The sequence below is a fragment of the Girardinichthys multiradiatus genome, chromosome 18 (assembly GCF_021462225.1).
Source record: "Girardinichthys multiradiatus isolate DD_20200921_A chromosome 18, DD_fGirMul_XY1, whole genome shotgun sequence".
Classification (NCBI taxonomy): Eukaryota; Metazoa; Chordata; class Actinopteri; order Cyprinodontiformes; family Goodeidae; genus Girardinichthys; species Girardinichthys multiradiatus.
In genome coordinates this window covers 19,697,986-19,715,593 of record NC_061810.1, presented here as the reverse complement: position 1 = coordinate 19,715,593, position 17,608 = coordinate 19,697,986, and positions in this window count along the sequence as shown.

Genomic DNA, 17,608 nt, shown 5'->3' with positions numbered 1-17,608 from the left:
CTGCTGTCTGACATAATGCTGCCATGACAATGCTGTTAATTCTTCAGGAGATATAAGATACCATAAGCCTATTAGAAGAGCTTCTGCAGGCTCCAGCGACAACCCTGAATTCAGAACAGTCATTAATTTTCTGTAACTGTGCGGGGGAATATTTGGAGTAAAATTGATAATAGGACAATATAAAAGTGGAAACTCTTTTCAAGCTTCGTGTGGTGTAACGTTTTTCTTCTTCACTCTTTCTACTCTTTTATTCTTTGTTTCTGATGTGTTCTGATGTGTGTTTTGGCCTCTGGTTGTTGTTTGACTGGTATTTATCTCCATTGCACATTGGAGGAAACATGCTGTACAGTGCACAGCTACGTACTTTTGTGTGCACATGCATGTGCATGTGACTGATTGTATGCCGATTTCTTCCCTTCTCTTCTGCTCCATTGGTTGTTTGCTGATTTGTTTTGTGGTTATTTCAGAGAGACAATTGGCTTAAGCTTTGATTTGGAACAGTTTCAATTCAATTCAGTTTATTTATATAGCGCCAATTCACAACACATGTTCTCTCAAGGCACTTCACAAAAGTCAGGTACATACATTCCAATTAATCGTAACCATTGAACAGTGCAGTCAGATTCAGTTATTTATTCAAATTGGATAAAAAGTTTTTCTATCTAAGGAAACCCAGCAGATTGCATCGAGTCAGAGATTTGTAGCATTCACTCCTCCTGGATGATCATGTAGAGACAGTGGACAGTCACTGGCGTTTACTTTGCAGCAATCCCTCATGCTGAGCATGCATGTAGCAACAGTAGAAAGGAAAAACTCCCTTTTAACAGGAAGAAACCTCCAGCACAACCAGGCTCAGTGTGAGCGGCCATCTGCCACGACCGACTGGGGCTTTGAGAGAATAAAGCAAGAGGAATAAAAAAAGAAATGCCCTTTTTTGAAAGCACTTGACAGGTAGGACAAGTAAAATCAAACAACTTAGGAAGATGTGACAACATTGAGTCAACAAAGGGAGGTTGTGACGAATATGCCTTTTAAGGAAAATAAACGTATTGTTCAGTTACCTAAAACTGTGAGTCAAAAGAAAAGAAAAAAGACTAGGATGAGAGAGAGTCACTTTGTAGTATTGCGTTGTGTGTGTGTTTCTTTGTGTTTGGATGTGTGATATATATTTTCTTTATTGGAGTAAAATGGAGAATTATCTTTAGTTTGCTGAAAAAGCCAATGTGTCTCTGACCAGAGTGCTGAGTTACAATATGATACAGGTGGTGCATACAAAAAAGGAATGTTCCACTTTTGTACAGGTGTGTGTAACAGTATTTGTAGTGTGATGCAGTGAGCTTTTTATATGTATTTAGCAGCTAATACGCTGGAGGTAATGGTTCATATAGTAACTAGATTTGTGTGTGCATAACTCAGTGTAGTAAGCTAGGTTTCTATTAGTTTTGCATATCTAAAACTTAGTACATCTAAAGAATTGCTCATTGTACTGAGCAAAATAGCTCAATCAGATTGGATGGACAGTGCTGGTGAACATCAAACTGCCGTAGATTCTGAATTGTATTTAGCTCTATACATTGACTGGATGATTCTAACACATGAATATACTTTGATCACAAATCATTTCATTGTATCTGGATAATTGGGGTTGTTGTTTTGCAGCCAGCAGATTTTCATCCAGGATTGCTAGAATGTACCTCCTTCCATCTTTCCATCAACTGTGATCAGCTATCCAGTCCTCTGTAAAGAAGAAGAAAAAAAATAACATTCCCACTGCATGACGTTGCCATCACCATGTTTTACAGATGAAAGGGTGTGTCCAGAATGATATTATTTATCCTCCAGATTCTGTTTTACATGTAGATGTAAAAGTGTCATTCTGGTCTCACCTGACCAGGGCACCTTCTTCCATTTGTTTTATGTGTCCTCAACAGATGTTCTCATCTGAGCTGTGGCTCTCTGCAGCTCCTCCAGAGTTACTATATAGCTCTTGGCTGCTTCTCTAAATAATGCTGTGGTTACTTGGCTTAGATACGGTGGACGACAATGTCTTGATAGGTTTACAATTGTGCCATACTTTTCATTGTTTGATGAACTGAACAGTCCTCTGTGAGATGTGCAAAGCTTGGTATATTGTTTTATAATTTAACACTGATTTAAACTACTCCTGACCTACTGCTGTGTTTCTTCGTCTTCAAGAGGCTGGTTGTTTAGTAATATTCTCTAACAAAAATATTTACAGAACAACTTTTTTATACTGAGATTAAATTAAACACAGATTACTTTTTAGTTTACCTGTGAAGGCAACTGGTTACACTGGATGTAAAAAAAAAGAAAAAGATGAACTAGTTTGTGCTGACGTTTTTCATTTGTGATCACACAAATTCGTACTATATACAGTGACGTTTTCAAGCAGTAATGTGACAAAGTGTCAAAAAAAGTTCAATGGTTAGGAATACTTTTACAAAGGCACTGTTTGAAGTTGAAGGTTTTGGTTAATTATATATAATTTTTTTTACCATATGAAAACTTTGCTATATGTTACATGAGCAGAGAAATTAAAAACATAGGACCGCTACTGTAGATGCAGTTTTCTATGTCCTAAGATCATAGAAAAAACCTTTTTACCTCTTTAGTTTACTGTGCTGCAGTGCAGGAGCACAACTGACCCAATATGTTGAAGGAGAGAGGGAGTTGGAGGAGGAGAGAAAAGAAAGTAAGCAGTAGATTAAGAAAGAAAGAAATAGGGAGATTCTCACACCCCCACCGCTACCTCTGCTGCCATGTGTGCTATAAAGCTTTGCAGCCGTATTGTTTGCCTTGTGAGTTTTGGCTCCCCTGAGATTGTGGTTCTCTCTCCTGTCTGGAAAAAATATTGCAAGTTTGGAGAAAGTAGCAGCCATTTGTGCTGCTCAGCAGTGTACTACAGCCGCAGCTTTTGTGCCTAAAACAGATTAAGAAATCTATGTCCTTATCACTCTTCCCAGGGAGAAAGGGAGAGGAGAGCATGAAGAAAACCTTTATAAAAAAAGAATATGGAGCATGGTGTCCCTAGCTGGTGTTAGGAACAGTCCATTTCTCTCTTTGTTCCGCAGTGTGGGGCCTACTTCGTGCTTTTAAGTGGCCTGTAATAGAATTCTATGGACTACTGCAGTAGACCTCTTGTCCCTCCTCCTTCTAATGAGGTGACATTTTCACACTGACTCAACTTAATGGCTCTAGATGTCATGTGATGTAAAACCTTTCACTTCAATTAAACCCCATTGGAACATTTTCAGTTTTTTACACCCATTTACAGAGTTGTGAAATGTTTTTACCCCCTTGCTGAATTCTTATGTTTTTGCATTTCTGTTACATTTAACTGTTTTAGATTATCTAAATAATTTTAATGTAAGATATCAAATGACTTGAATAAATACAAAATGCAATTTTCAAATGACGATTTGATTTATTAGGGAAAATACGCTATCTAAATCCACCTGAGACCTAAAAATGTAATTGTCTCCAAACCTAACAACTAATCGCCAGCTATTACAATAACTGGCAAAAAATCTTTTTATTTTACTGTGCAGGAATTTTGGCTGACTCTTCTTTTGAGAACACTTTTAATTTAGCCACATTGGATGGTTTTGAGCATGAACAGCCGGTTCTAGGTCATGCCATTGTGCCTCATTCGAATTTAAGTACAGCCTTTAACAAGGCTACTTCAAAAACCTTTATCTGATCATGAATTGATGGTTAGACATTCCCCTTCAGGATTTTCTGCTAGGGAGCAGTTCTGTCATAATTCAGTCAATTATGGCAAGTTGTCTACAGTACAGACCAAACGTTTGGACACGCCTTCTCATTCAAAGAGTTTTCTTTATTTTCATGACTATGAATATTGTAGCTTCACACTGAAGGCATCAAAACTATGAATTAACACATGTGGAATTATATACTGAACAAAATAGTGTGAAACAACTGAAAATATGTTTTATATTTTAGGTTCTTCAAAGTAGCCACCTTTTGCTTTTATTACTGCTAGGCACACTCTTGGCATTCTGTTGATGAGCTTCAAGAGGTAGTCACCTGAAATTGTTTTTACTTCACAGGTGTGCCCTGTCAGGTTTAGTAAGTGGGATTTCAAGCCTTACAAATGGGGTTGGGACCATCAGTTGTGTTGTGCAGGAGGTGGATACAGTACACAGCTGATAGTCCTACTGAATAGACTGTTAGAATGTGTATTATGGCAAGGAAAAAGCAGCTAAGTAAAGAAAAACGAGTGGCCATCATTACTTTAAGAAATGAAGGTCAGCCAGTCCAAACAATTGGGAAAACTTTGAAAGTGTCCCCAAGTGCAGTCGCAAAAACCATCAAGCGCTACAAAGAAACTGGCTCACATGAGGACCGCCCAAGGAAAGGAAGACCAACTGCTGCGGACGATAAGTTCATCCGAGTCACCAGCCTCAGAAATCACAGGTTAACAGCAGCTCAGATTAGAGAACAGGTCAATGCCACACAGAGTTCTAGCAGCAGACACATCTCTAGAACAACTGTTAAGAGGAGACTGTGTGAATCAGGCCTTCACGGTAAAATAGATCCCAGGAACCACTGCTGAGGACAGTTAACAAGCAGAAGAGACTTGTTTGGGCTAAAGAACACAAGGAATGGACATTAGACCAGTGGGAATCTGTGCTTTCGTCTGATGAGTCCAAGTTTGAGATCTTTGGTTCCAACCACCGTGTCTTTGTGCGGCGCAGAAGAGGTGAACGGATGGACTCTATATGCCTGGTTCCCACCGTGAAGCATGGAGGAGGAGGTGTGATAGTGTGGGGGTGCTTTGCTGGTGACACTGTTGGGATTTATTCAAAATTGAAGGCATACTGAACCAGCATGGTTACCACAGCATCTTGCAGCGGCATGCTATTCCATCCGGTTTGCGTTTAGTTGGACCATCATTTATTTTTCAACAGGACAATGACCCCAAACACCTCCAGGATGACCTGGCCTCCACAGTCACCGGACCTGAACCCAATTGAGATGGTTTGGGGTGAGCTGGACCGCAGAGAGAAGGCAAAAGGGCCAACAAGTGCTAAGCATCTCTGGGAACTCGTTCAAGACTGTTGGAAAACCATTTCAGGTGACTACCTCTTGAAGCTCATCAACAGAATGCCAAGAGTGTGCGTAGCAGTAATCAAAGCAAAAGGTGGCTTCTTTGAAGAACCTAGAATAAAAGACGTATTTTCAGTTGTTCCACACTTTTTTGTTCAGTATATAATTACACATGTGTTAATTCATAGTTTTGATGTCTTCAGTGTGAAGCTGTAATATTCATAGTCATGAAAATAAAGAAAACTCTTTGAATGAGAAGGTGTGTCCAAACTTTTGGTCTGTACTGTACGTCTAGCAGCAAAGCAACCCTAGACCATTACACTATCACCACCATGGTTGGCTGTTGGTATGTTCTTTTTCTGAAATGCTGTGTCATTTATAAACCAGGTGTAACCTTAAAACAAGGTACATGTTGTCATGTCAGTCTTTAGAAACTTTTTTCAGAAACTTTTTTCTGAAAAGGTTTTTCATTAGTTTTTTAATTTCTTTAGATTCGGCAGGATATGTTACTTTTTTTTAGATATTTTAGCCATTTTATGTTGTCAAACAGGTTCTATTTATATAGCAAGATTTTTCTTTCCTGGTATCTGATTCTGGCTGTACTGAGGCTTAGGTGTGGCATGTAAAATTTAATTCAGCTTTCCAAAAAAAATTTTAATCACACATAATTCATGATTTAATAAAGGAGGCAGTTACTTTTTCTGAAAAAGTTAGGAAAACATTTTATCTTAATGAATGAAAACTTATGCTAGTTATGTTGTATTTGTCTGTCAATAAAATTAGTCTGATGATGTCACACTTTCAGTGTGACAAAACAGCAAAAACAGAAGACATTTTTAATTAGGAACATACTTTTTTGCTTACTGTAAATCAAACCCTGCACATAGCTATTCATGTGTTTTCTGTTCATCTGGGCAAACAGCATGCTGGTTACCTACAGGCCTTCCTTCTGTAGGAGCTGGATAGGTAATGTTCCTGTGACACCTTTCAGTCATATAGTCTGTGCTCAGTTGTAGCTGACATTGTACTGCTTTACTTATGACCTCATCTCAGGAGTGTGTGTTTGTGTCACAGCGTGATGTTGGAGTGGACCCCAGAATGCAGACATGCAGGCAGAGCAGCAGTGAGTAAAGGTTTTAATGTAACAGAAAGAAAACTTAGAGGAGGCTGGATGAGACAGGAGCAGACATGAAAAATGGCTTTGGCGTTGCAACAATAGAGGACGTAGTCAGACTTGCCATGACCAGCAGAGTGACAACAAAGTGATCAGTGAGAATGTTTTTGCGAGGAGTAAACAGAACAGGAGAGTGTATACACTCACCGACCACTTTATTAGGTGCACTTTGCTAGTACCGGGTTGGACCCCCTTTTGACTTCAGAACTGCCTTAATCCTTCGTGGCATAGATTCAACAAGGTACTGGAAACATTCCTCAGAGAGTTTGGTCCATATTGACATGATAGCATCACACAGATGCTGCAGATTTGTCGGCTGTACATCCATGATCCGTTCCACCACATCCCAAAGGTGCTCTATTGGATTGAGATTGGTGACTGTGGAGGCCATTTGAGTACAGTGAACTCATTGTCATGTTCAAGAAACCAGTCTGAGATGATTCGTGCTTTATGACATGGCGCATTATCCTGCTGGAAGTAACCAACAGAAGATGGGTACACTGTGGTCATAAAGGGATGTCACAAAGGGATGGACATGGTCAGCAACAATACTCAGGTAGGCTGTGGCGTTGACACTATGCTCAATTGGTACTAAGGGGCCCAAAGTCTGCCAAGAAAATATCCCCCACACTATTACATCACCACCACCAGCCTGAGCTGTTGATACACGGCAGGATGGATCCATGCTTTCATGTTGTTGACGACAAATTCTGAACCTACCATCCAAATGTCACAGCAGAAATCAAGCCTCATCAGACCAGGCAACATTTTTCCAATCTTTTATTGTCCAATTTTGGAGAGCCTCTGTGAATTGTAGCCTCAGTTTCCTGTTCTTAGCTGACAGGAGTGGCACCCGGTGTGGTCTTCTGCTGCTGTAGCCCATCTGCCTCAAGGTTCAACGTGTTGTGCATTCAGAGATGCTCTTCTGCATGCCTTGGTTGTAACGAGTGGTTATTTGAGTTACTGTTGGCTTTCTATCAGCTCGAACCAGTCTGGCCATTCTCCACTGACCCACAGAACTCATTAGATATTTTCTCTTTTTCAGACCATTCTCTGTAAACCCTAGAGATGGTAGTGCTCGATAATCCCAGTTGATCAGCAGTTTCTGAAATATTCAGACCAGCCCGTCTGGCACCAACATCCGTGCCATGTTCAAAGTCACTTAAATCACCTTTCTTGCCCCTTCTGATGCTCAGTTTGAACTGCAGCAGATCATCTTGACCATGTCTACATGCCTAAATGCATTGAGTTGCTGACATGTGATGATGGCTGATCAGAAATTTGTGTTAACGAGCAGTTGGACAGGTGTCCCTAATAAAGTGGCCAGTGAGTGTAGATTTATGACAAAGGTGAAAACAGAGAACTGATTGGCAGGAAAAAAGGTGGACCAGATGAAGCTGATTACAGGCAGTGGCAGAAGTAAACACAAAACATGGCTGGAACTAAAACAGGAATACAAGGATATAATCAAAACTAAGAAACATCGCTATAACAGAACATAAATCTGAATGCACTCAAACCGAATACAAGAATCATGAGAAACTAAACCTAAGGAAAGAACTAAAGCACAACCTTGGATATGATCAGAAACAAGATCAAAACCAGAACTTGAAGAACAAAATCAGAAAAGGCCATAAAACCAAAACGCAAACACCCTCACATCATAACAGTTTGTGCCCATCTGTGAATGGGAATATATTTAGAGTTTGTTTTGTCTATTTAGAGTTCACTTTCTGCTCATTTATTTACTGACTGGTTGTGTTGCTGTCAAGGAAAATAGATAAAATCAACCTTGTTGCTTCATATTTTTGACTAACATTTAATTTTCTCTCTTGTCATTTTTATTTCTTCTTATATAAGGACGTCTAATTAAAAATACATAAGATTTTGTCAACCTAAATTTTTCAAACATTAATTTGACTTGAAGTTACATGAAGGCTGAGGTACACTGCTGTCCTTTTTTGTGCCTGTGTTTACAAATGTAGCTGCTCCTCTCAAATCAAAATGGCTTAGTCGTCCAAGCCCTCGTGCTGATTGCTTTTATAGCTGATGTGCTTGTTTGTTCAGAAACCATAATCCTTCTTGTGTTAAAGTATCCTTCAGGGGTTTTCACAGCTGTAGCAAATTTTGAAAATGTCAGAGATTTGGTGCAAGCAAAATCTTGCTTCCTGTTTAAATACAGAAACATCAAAGCATGTGTGAAATTTATTCCAGTAAAACAAGATGGGAATAATGTGATGCAATTCTCATTATTGCCAACACTCTCTATTCCAAGTATCACTCGCACTGACGATCAATACAACAAGAAGTAAGAGACAAGTAAAGAAGAAAACTAACGAATAAAAGAAGAATGGGGAAGCAGAAAATAATTCTTCAAATTTGCCAAATTAGCTTATTGTTTGTCCAATTTGACGGTTGAAGTTTGTGTAGGTGTGGAAGTAACACGCAAGGCTAATGCTTCACGAATGCACCAACTTATGAAAAAGTACCATAAATTATTAAGGTTTTCATGAGGGTCACCAATCTGCAATGCTGAATGTTTTTGAGGTCAAGTGAGAGACAATGTCATATTGTATGATGCAATAGGGTAAGGCTTATGATCGAACCATCTGCCTGTTTACTTGGAAAACAATATGTGGTGTTTTTCATGATATCAAACTAAATGCCATTAACTTGCATTTAGTTCTTAGGGAGCAAAACAGCAATAATAATTGTTGTATTCCTTTTAGTTTATGCTACATTTCAATTTCCGTATAGTTTGACACTTCAATAAATGAGAACATCATTGAACATCACCTTATATCAATTTATTCCATGCAGAAAGATATATTTCAGGCATTTCCTTCTGGTAATGTTGATGATTATGGCTTACACCTAACCCACAACTGAGTTTCTCAAACAATAGAACAGAAAATGAAACAAGACCAATTAAAAAGATTTTTAATATAGAATTATACCTACTGTAAATAATGTAGTAAATACACTCAATACTTTGTTAGGGCTCCTTTTGCATGAATAAACACACTGTTGTACTAGAGGTTACTTTTATCGCACCCCTCAGTTTTATTGAGTCTGATGTCTCTCATCTTCCTCCTGACATTACTCAATAGACTGATTATACGGTTTAGATCAGGTGAGTCTGCTGGCCAATTAGGTGCAGATGGCATGATCACTGAAGCAGGTATTGGTACTTTTGGCAGTGTGGGCAGGTGTGAAGTCTTTCATTTTTTCTTTCATTTAAAAACAGTCCAGTCCTTTTTCTGCTTAGCCCAGGTAAGAGGCTTCTGATGTCTCTTGTTCAGGAGTGGCCTAACACAAGGAATGTTGTAGTTGTCCTTGTGACATCTGTTTTAGGTGGCTCTACAAGCACGAACACCAGCTGTAGTCCACACCTTGTGAATATCCCCCAAACCCTTGAATGGGTTTTGCTTGGGCTATGCTAATCAGTTTTGTTTTTGCACCTTTTTGTACAGTACATTTTTCCTTCCCCTCAACTTACCATTAATATGTTTGGATATAGCACTTTGCTAACTTACAGCTTCTTTAGCAGTGGCATGGTGTAGAGATTTCCAACGATACCCTTCTTTAGAAGGACAAGTCCTTCCTAGGACATAAAATTTTTGTAATAAATATCATTATCTTTAGTCATTTGTAACATTTTACATTTCTGAGGAACTCAAGTTTAGGTTGTTATTAGCTATAAGCCATAATCATCATAATTACCATAAGTGGACCCGTGAAATATATCACTCCATGCAGAAACCATTTATGAGTTTCACTTTTCAAACTGATTTCATGAAACAAAAAATGTTTTCTGTGATGTCAAAAATGTATTCCCAAATCTCTTAATGTAACATTTTACTATGCTAGGGGATTTTGGTGGTATGCAAGCAGATATGAAAAGAAAGTAGTTTATAAAAGGGATAAAAAGCTTAAGTAAAAAAAAAAAAAAATGAATGGTGTTCTTTTAAATAGTATATCCATTTCACTTACCTCCAACCAGTTTGCCAAGGTGCCAAGGTCTTTCGTTCCATTCATTTAAAAAAGGCTTTTTGCCTGTTTTTAATGCAGCTTTTGAAAGTGTGGAAGGCTATTTTTATTGTTTTTTCTTCTTTCTCATATATTTTATCTATCAATTTTCATTTTAATTACAGAGACACTGAAATAAGTTAAAACTAAAATTTTAAATGAGTGCCCTTGTACTGATGCAAACATTAATCCAGGAACATCACAAATTACTACCCACTTACTAGCAACTTGCAGCCATTCTTGCCCCATTAGTGGTAAATATGTGAGTTTCAGGCTAAAGCTGACATTAGTTTAGGCTTAGTTTAGAGGCCAGTGTCATCATCAATCTGACTGATCTTATGTTAGCCAAACATTTTTGTCTGGTTAGAGAACAAAATGATGTTCATGTATTGTAAGAGTATGGCCTTGACTGTGATTCTGTGTGTGTGTAATGATGTGCATCTGATGTTGTGCTCTGTGAAAAGTACTATAGTATAGAAGAAGAGATTTGTAGAGCATTTTGCCTAATTGAGGAAGGATCACTTGCATTGCTCGCGTTAGCTCAGCATTACATGAGTTAGCTTAATTAAGGCCCATGAGATTTTAGAGGGATCAGCAACTCCCTACACTTTCATGCACCCACACACGCCTCAAGATTTCTATGGGTCATAAATGTCTCAATACAGATTCATTGTTCCTACAAGAAAAAGATTGTTAAGGCCTAAAAGATAATGTCCTTTTAGTCGCATTTTTTTGATGACAAGAACCCCAGAGACATTTAGAGATAGAATACTCAGGTCACATGGTTGGATTATGAAAACAGATTGTTATTTATTATATCATTTATTTAACTAAAATAGAAGTTTGTTGAAAAAGTGGATTCTGGTGTTCTTTGATTTCATGTTGTAAACATCTGAAGTAGAAAATTAAGCACCAACCTGTTTATTGGTATACCCCTCTAAGCGTGGGTTTCCAAAATCCCTATCAAAAGGAAAGACCCTGCTTGTTGCCAATTAATTTCTGATACCACAAACAGCAATGTCTTTTGAAATCAGTGCAAGAAGAAGCCGAAATCGTGTATGTGATAATTAAGCTAACGTTATCATCAGTTTTCAAATTTTAAGAGTTGCATGGAAGTGTAAATGTATGAGGAGCATGAGTTGCTTCTTATGGCAACAAAGCAAGTTCATGATCTTCCTGGTAGTGTAAAAGCAGTCTCATCAAAAGGAAAAAATTTTACGCTTGTATGTTTTGCTGATGTCTATTAACTGCTGGTGTTATTGTTCATATGTAAGTGTATGTGTCACATTTGTTTGTGTGTGCTATGCCCCAAAAGGTTGGCAGTTTTGGAGAAAATCCACAATACTGCTATGTAATTCAAACATCAGGCTGAATCTTGGACATGAAATCATTATATTATATGATTGCTTCCATTGCAGATATGAATTGAGTTTTTCCTTAAATTTTCAGTACTTTATTTTTGGAGCAGTACTTGGAGCCATATTCTGGAAGAATATAATATTACCATAAACCAGCCACAGTCAGTGGACCCTTGTGAGATATCTGACAGAGGAGTGAAGATAATAATCAAATTAGTTGTCCAGGATCCAATGATCATTTGTAGAGAGCTTCAGAAAACATTGAAATGGCAGCCACAGTTTTTCCCAAAGGATAATATAGTCCAGACCAGGTGGGCACATTATGGTGTTGGCTATCTTACAGCATATGGTACCGACAGACTTTCTATAATTAAATGAAAGACGAATAAAGAAAAGTAACAAAAAATTCTTGAAAAGAATTTGAAAATGAAATGAGTTAGGATTTCCAAGGAAGACAAATGTCCCAAAGACACAGTCAAGGAAACTTGCCTTCAGTGAAAGAAAATAAAACTGAATGAATGGCCCAAAATGTTTCTCAGTTACAATTACTGACCTATATGTGGGTACACATGTTAATTGAGTTAACATTGCAAGTTAAATTGAGTGTAATTTTCTTGCTGGCCAATGGATCTACTGTATGGACAGATTAACCCAGCTTCCAAGCCAATAACTGTTGGGATAGACTACAGCTATGCCCACTAGTCTGGATGGATGGATGGATGGATGGATCTAAAGCACCCTCCACAATTATTGACCCTTCTGTAGATATTTGTTAAAAGCTTAAAAATACTTTAAATACACCTTACATTACTGAGTGAAAATCCTGGATGAAGGGATTGATGGATGGATGGATGGATGGATGGATGGATGGATGGATGGATGGATGGATGGAAAGAAGTAAGTAAGTAAGGAAGGAAGGAAGGAAATTTAATTTTCGTAATGTACATAATGAAAAAAGTACATTGCAGTTACACAAATACATAAAAAGTACATTGCAGTGGCATGATACTGGAAAATAAAGAAAAGTAAAGAAATTACAGATTGAAATTAATAAATGCTTTTAGGCCCATATTTGTTACCATAAAATCAAATGTTTCTCCCTGGGGAGGCGGCAATTCAGAACTGTTCTGACCCATTATGCGTCTAAACAATGAGGGAATATTCCTCTTAAAACTGGTTCACGTCTGGACCAAGAGTCAGAGACTTCCTGGTGCACTCTACCTTCCTCCAAACGTTTTCTAGGAGAGCCCTGCTCAGCCATGGTCTGTCAGACAGTGAGGTCCTTTACGCTGTCTGTTCCAAGGTGAAAAATCCTAAAATCCTTTATCTCCAGTAGAAACTTTTAGCAATATGTTTAGATAAAGGTTTAAGTAGAATAATGGGTTTTTAATCTTAATTTAAAAGAACCAAGGTTTTCAGTATTTTTACAGTTTTCTGGAAGTTTGTTCCAGATTAGTGGGGCATAAGAACTGAATGCTGTTTTTCAGGTATAGTTCTGATTCTGGGGATGCAGACCAGACTTGAAACAGAAGACCTGAGTGGTTTGGATCGTTCATACAGCAAAAAAATCTTTAATGTATTTTGGTGCAGTGACTTATAAAACTAACAAGTATTTTAATGTATATTCTCCAAGACACGGGCAGCCAGTATAAGGACTTTAAACTGGGGTTATGTGCTCTACTTTCTCAGTTTTAGTGAGGATGCAGGCAGCAGTTTTTTGGATCAGTTGTAGCTGTCTGATCGAGTTTATAGGCAGACACAGTGTTGCAGTAATCAATTCGACTAAAGATAAACACATGAATGACTTTTTCGAGATCCTGCTCGAACATTAGTCCTTTAATTCTGGAAATGGAATTGATACACAACTTATCAGTGACTCCACAGAACATACATAATACTGCAACATACGTTTTAAAGCTTTCTTATATGAAAGTCAGAATATGTTATATAGTTAACATGTTTATGAGCCACACAAAGACAGTGGGTTCTCAGTTTATGTCAAAGTCTATGCATGACTGTTTGACGAACAATAATTACTTATTCATGTTGTGATTATGAATATACAGGTCCTTCTCAAAATATTAGCATATTGTGATAAAGTTCATTATTTTCCATAATGTAATGATGAAAATTTAACATTCATATATTTTAGATTCATTGCACACTAACTGAAATATTTCAGGTCTTTTATTGTCTTAATACGGATGATTTTGGCATACAGCTCATGAAAACCCAAAATTCCTATCTCACAAAATTAGCATATCATTAAAAGGGTCTCTAAACGAGCTATGAACCTAATCATCTGAATCAACGAGTTAACTCTAAACACCTGCAAAACATTCCTGAGGCCTTTAAAACTCCCAGCCTGGTTCATCACTCAAAACCCCAATCATGGGTAAGACTGCCGACCTGACTGCTGTCCAGAAGGCCACTATTGACACCCTCAAGCAAGAGGGTAAGACACAGAAAGAAATTTCTGAACAAATAGGCTGTTCCCAGAGTACTGTATCAAGGCACTTCAGTGGGAAGGAAAAAGTGTGGCAGAAAACGCTGCACAACGAGAAGAGGTGACCGGACCCTGAGGAAGATTGTGGAGAAGGGCCGATTCCAGACCTTGGGGGACCTGCGGAAGCAGTGGACTGAGTCTGGAGTAGAAACATCCAGAGCCACCGTGCACAGGCGTGTGCAGGAAATGGGCTACAGGTGCCGCATTCACCAGGTCAAGCCACTTTTGAACCAGAAACAGCGGCAGAAGCGCCTGACCTGGGCTACAGAGAAGCAGCACTGGACTGTTGCTCAGTGGTCCAAAGTACTTTTTTCGGATGAAAGCAAATTCTGCATGTCATTCGGAAATCAAGGTGCCAGAGTCTGGAGGAAGACTGGGGAGAAGGAAATGCCAAAATGCCAGAAGTCCAGTGTCAAGTACCCACAGTCAGTGATGGTCTGGGTTGCCGTGTCAGCTGCTGGTGGTGGTCCACTGTGTTTTATCAAGGGCAGGGTCAATGCAGCTAGCTATCAGGAGATTTTGGAGCACTTCATGCTTCCATCTGCTGAAAAGCTTTATGGAGATGAAGATTTCATTTTTCAGCACAGCCTGGCACCTGCTCACAGTGCCAAAACCACTGGTAAATGGTTTACCGACCATGGTATCACTGTGCTCAATTGGCCTGCCAACTCTCCTGACCTGAACTCCATAGAGAATCTGTGGGATATTGTGAAGAGAACGTTGAGAGACTCAAGACCCAACACTCTGGATGAGCTAAAGGCCGCTATCAAAGCATCCTGGGCTCGGATGAAATTTGCTAATTTTGTGAGATAGGAATTTTGGGTTTTCATGAGCTGTATGCCAAAATCATCCGTACTAAGACAATAAAAGACCTGAAATATTTCAGTTAGCGTGCAATGAATCTAAAATATATGAATGTTAAATTTTCATCATGACATTATGGAAAATAATGAAATTTATCACAATATGCTAATATTTTGAGAAGGACCTGTAAATATATTATTTAATATTTAATATTAATACTTTAATATTTTATTAAAATAATATTTTGGTTGGTTAAGGTTTGTCCTGTGAATACCAGCTCAATAAGGCAGTGGTATTAAGACAAAATTTAAAGGAATACAGTAGAAACTGTTCTAAGCCCAAAGTAAATGTGCATCAAGTCGTTACAGTGCAACACTGATGTGTGCTGTTGTTTCGGTATATGAGAGAGTGTTCACAATATTTGTATGACTTGTGTGAATATATAAATGAGTACATAAAGGAAATAAGATGGTAAAATAGAAAAAAAAAAACACGCCGAAAAAGCCCTTAATAAATTCCCCGTAAGCTGCTGTCACTCTTCCTCTCACAATCTCTTCTTCCACTGTGGCCAGTTTTCTTTTTCAAACTCCCTCCATCTAGTCTGAAAAGGAGAGGCGCAGAGTGTGATAAGAAGCCAGAGGGAGAATTGTGTGTGTTGGGGGGTGATACGATGAAAAGGTGTGGAGAAGAGAGAAGAGGATAGGAGATAAACAGTGTAGGTGCTGCAGACAAGTGAAATTATGGACACCAGACTAAAGAGTAAAGAGGCAGATGGAAAAAAGAGTTGACAGAGAGGTACTCTAAAGGGCAAGGACTATTTTTAAACGACTGATGTATGAGCATGCTTAACTACTTTGGATGAGAAATCTTAGGGGCTTCATGAATAATTTGATTTGAAGAATGACTGAGCAGTGACGAGAAAAGAAGAGGAGATGATAGACAGGCTTGCAAGGAAGGAAACTGTAAAATGTATTTCTCTAACGTCTTCCAATGCAGTTTGGACTGCTGCTTATGACAACGGCTGGGGGAATTCATCTTATATTTCTCAAATTGTTACACAAAATTACAGAGCAGTGAAAAAATATTTAGGCCCTTACAGAGTTTGCTTCTACACTTTTAGATCATCAACATCAGACACAAATAAAAAATTAAATGCAGTTTTCAAATGAAATGTTTGTTTATTGAAAGAAAAATGCTATGTTACTGTGATTAACCGTAGTGTTTGGAAAGCTGAGTTCAATTTCTTTAACAACATCCAAACCTGATAACTACAAGACCTGTAAAATCAAGAAATGTTTTGAGAGCAGCCTTTCTGCCAACATGTACTAGGCCAACATGTAATAGGATCTCAGTCAATGTCATTTACCATCTATCATTCTGAAAAGGGTTACATACTTCCATTTCTAAGATTGTTGGACTCCAGCAAGCCACAGTGAGAGAAACAAATAGAGTAAACACGGATTGCATCCATGGGAGTTCTAAGGTGAAAATCAAACTCCTGACCAACAAGAACAAAGTGGTCCATCTCACCTTTCCCCAAAAAACTGTTGGTGCTCCATAAGACTTTATTCAAATATTTTGAGGATTGACAAGGCAAAAGCGAACCTTTTCTAGAAGGTGTGCATCCTGTTATATCTGGTGCTAAACCAACACAGTATTTCAGTAAATGAATATCATACTAAAAGTCAAATATAGTGGTGGTAGCCAGGGTTATTAAAGTTAACTACAATGAACAGAAAAACAAAAACTGAAATTCAGAAAACGTTTGGTAACAGAAATAAATAAAAAGTGTAATTAAAAGGTAAAAACTCAATAACTGGAATATTTTGTGCATTTATAAAACTAACTAAAAGGTATTTAAAATAAAAATATATTACTAAGGAAAAGCAAAAAAAAGCAGAAATCAGCGAAGGGGAAATTACTTTTTTAAAGGAATTTGAACCAGTCCAGCAATTCACGATCTTTTTGCTGGTATCGGTCCTCTGAGAGGGTGTTTCCACCAAAGTGCTTAACTAGGGCTGTTGCTAGAGTCAGTTCAATACTACTTCCCTGTCCTTGTCAGCTGATTTCTCATCCACGCCAGCAGCACTGAAAGATAGGAGTTAAATGCTGCTTTGCAAGCAAGATTTATTAACACCACCTGGAGATATTAAAAGACAGACAGTGATTCGAGTTGCAAATAACACTCATGGATTCCGAGGAAAATAATCAGCTGTGAGTGCAGCTGTGAGCGGCACATTGACCTACTTAAACTCTGTGATGGGTTATGTCAAAACTAACTGCAGGAAGATAACAGTCAGTCAGCTTGTGTTTTTCTGATGCTAATCAGACATTGTATTACTATTCAATTCAATTCAATTCAAAAATACTTTATTAATCCCAAAGGGAAATTAAATGTTGTTGTAGCTCATTATGAAGGTTTCTTCAAAGAGCTGTTGTAGATGCTGATGGCTGTGGGCAGGAAGGATCTCCTGTAGTGCTCCGTCTTACAGCAGATCTGAAGAAGCCTCTGACTGAAGACACACTGTTGTTGTAGGACAGTCTCATGAAGAGGATGCTCAGGGTTCTCCATAATGTTCTTCATTTTATGAAGAATCCATCTGTCCACAATGATCTCCTGAGGTTCCAGAGGAGTCCCCAGAATAG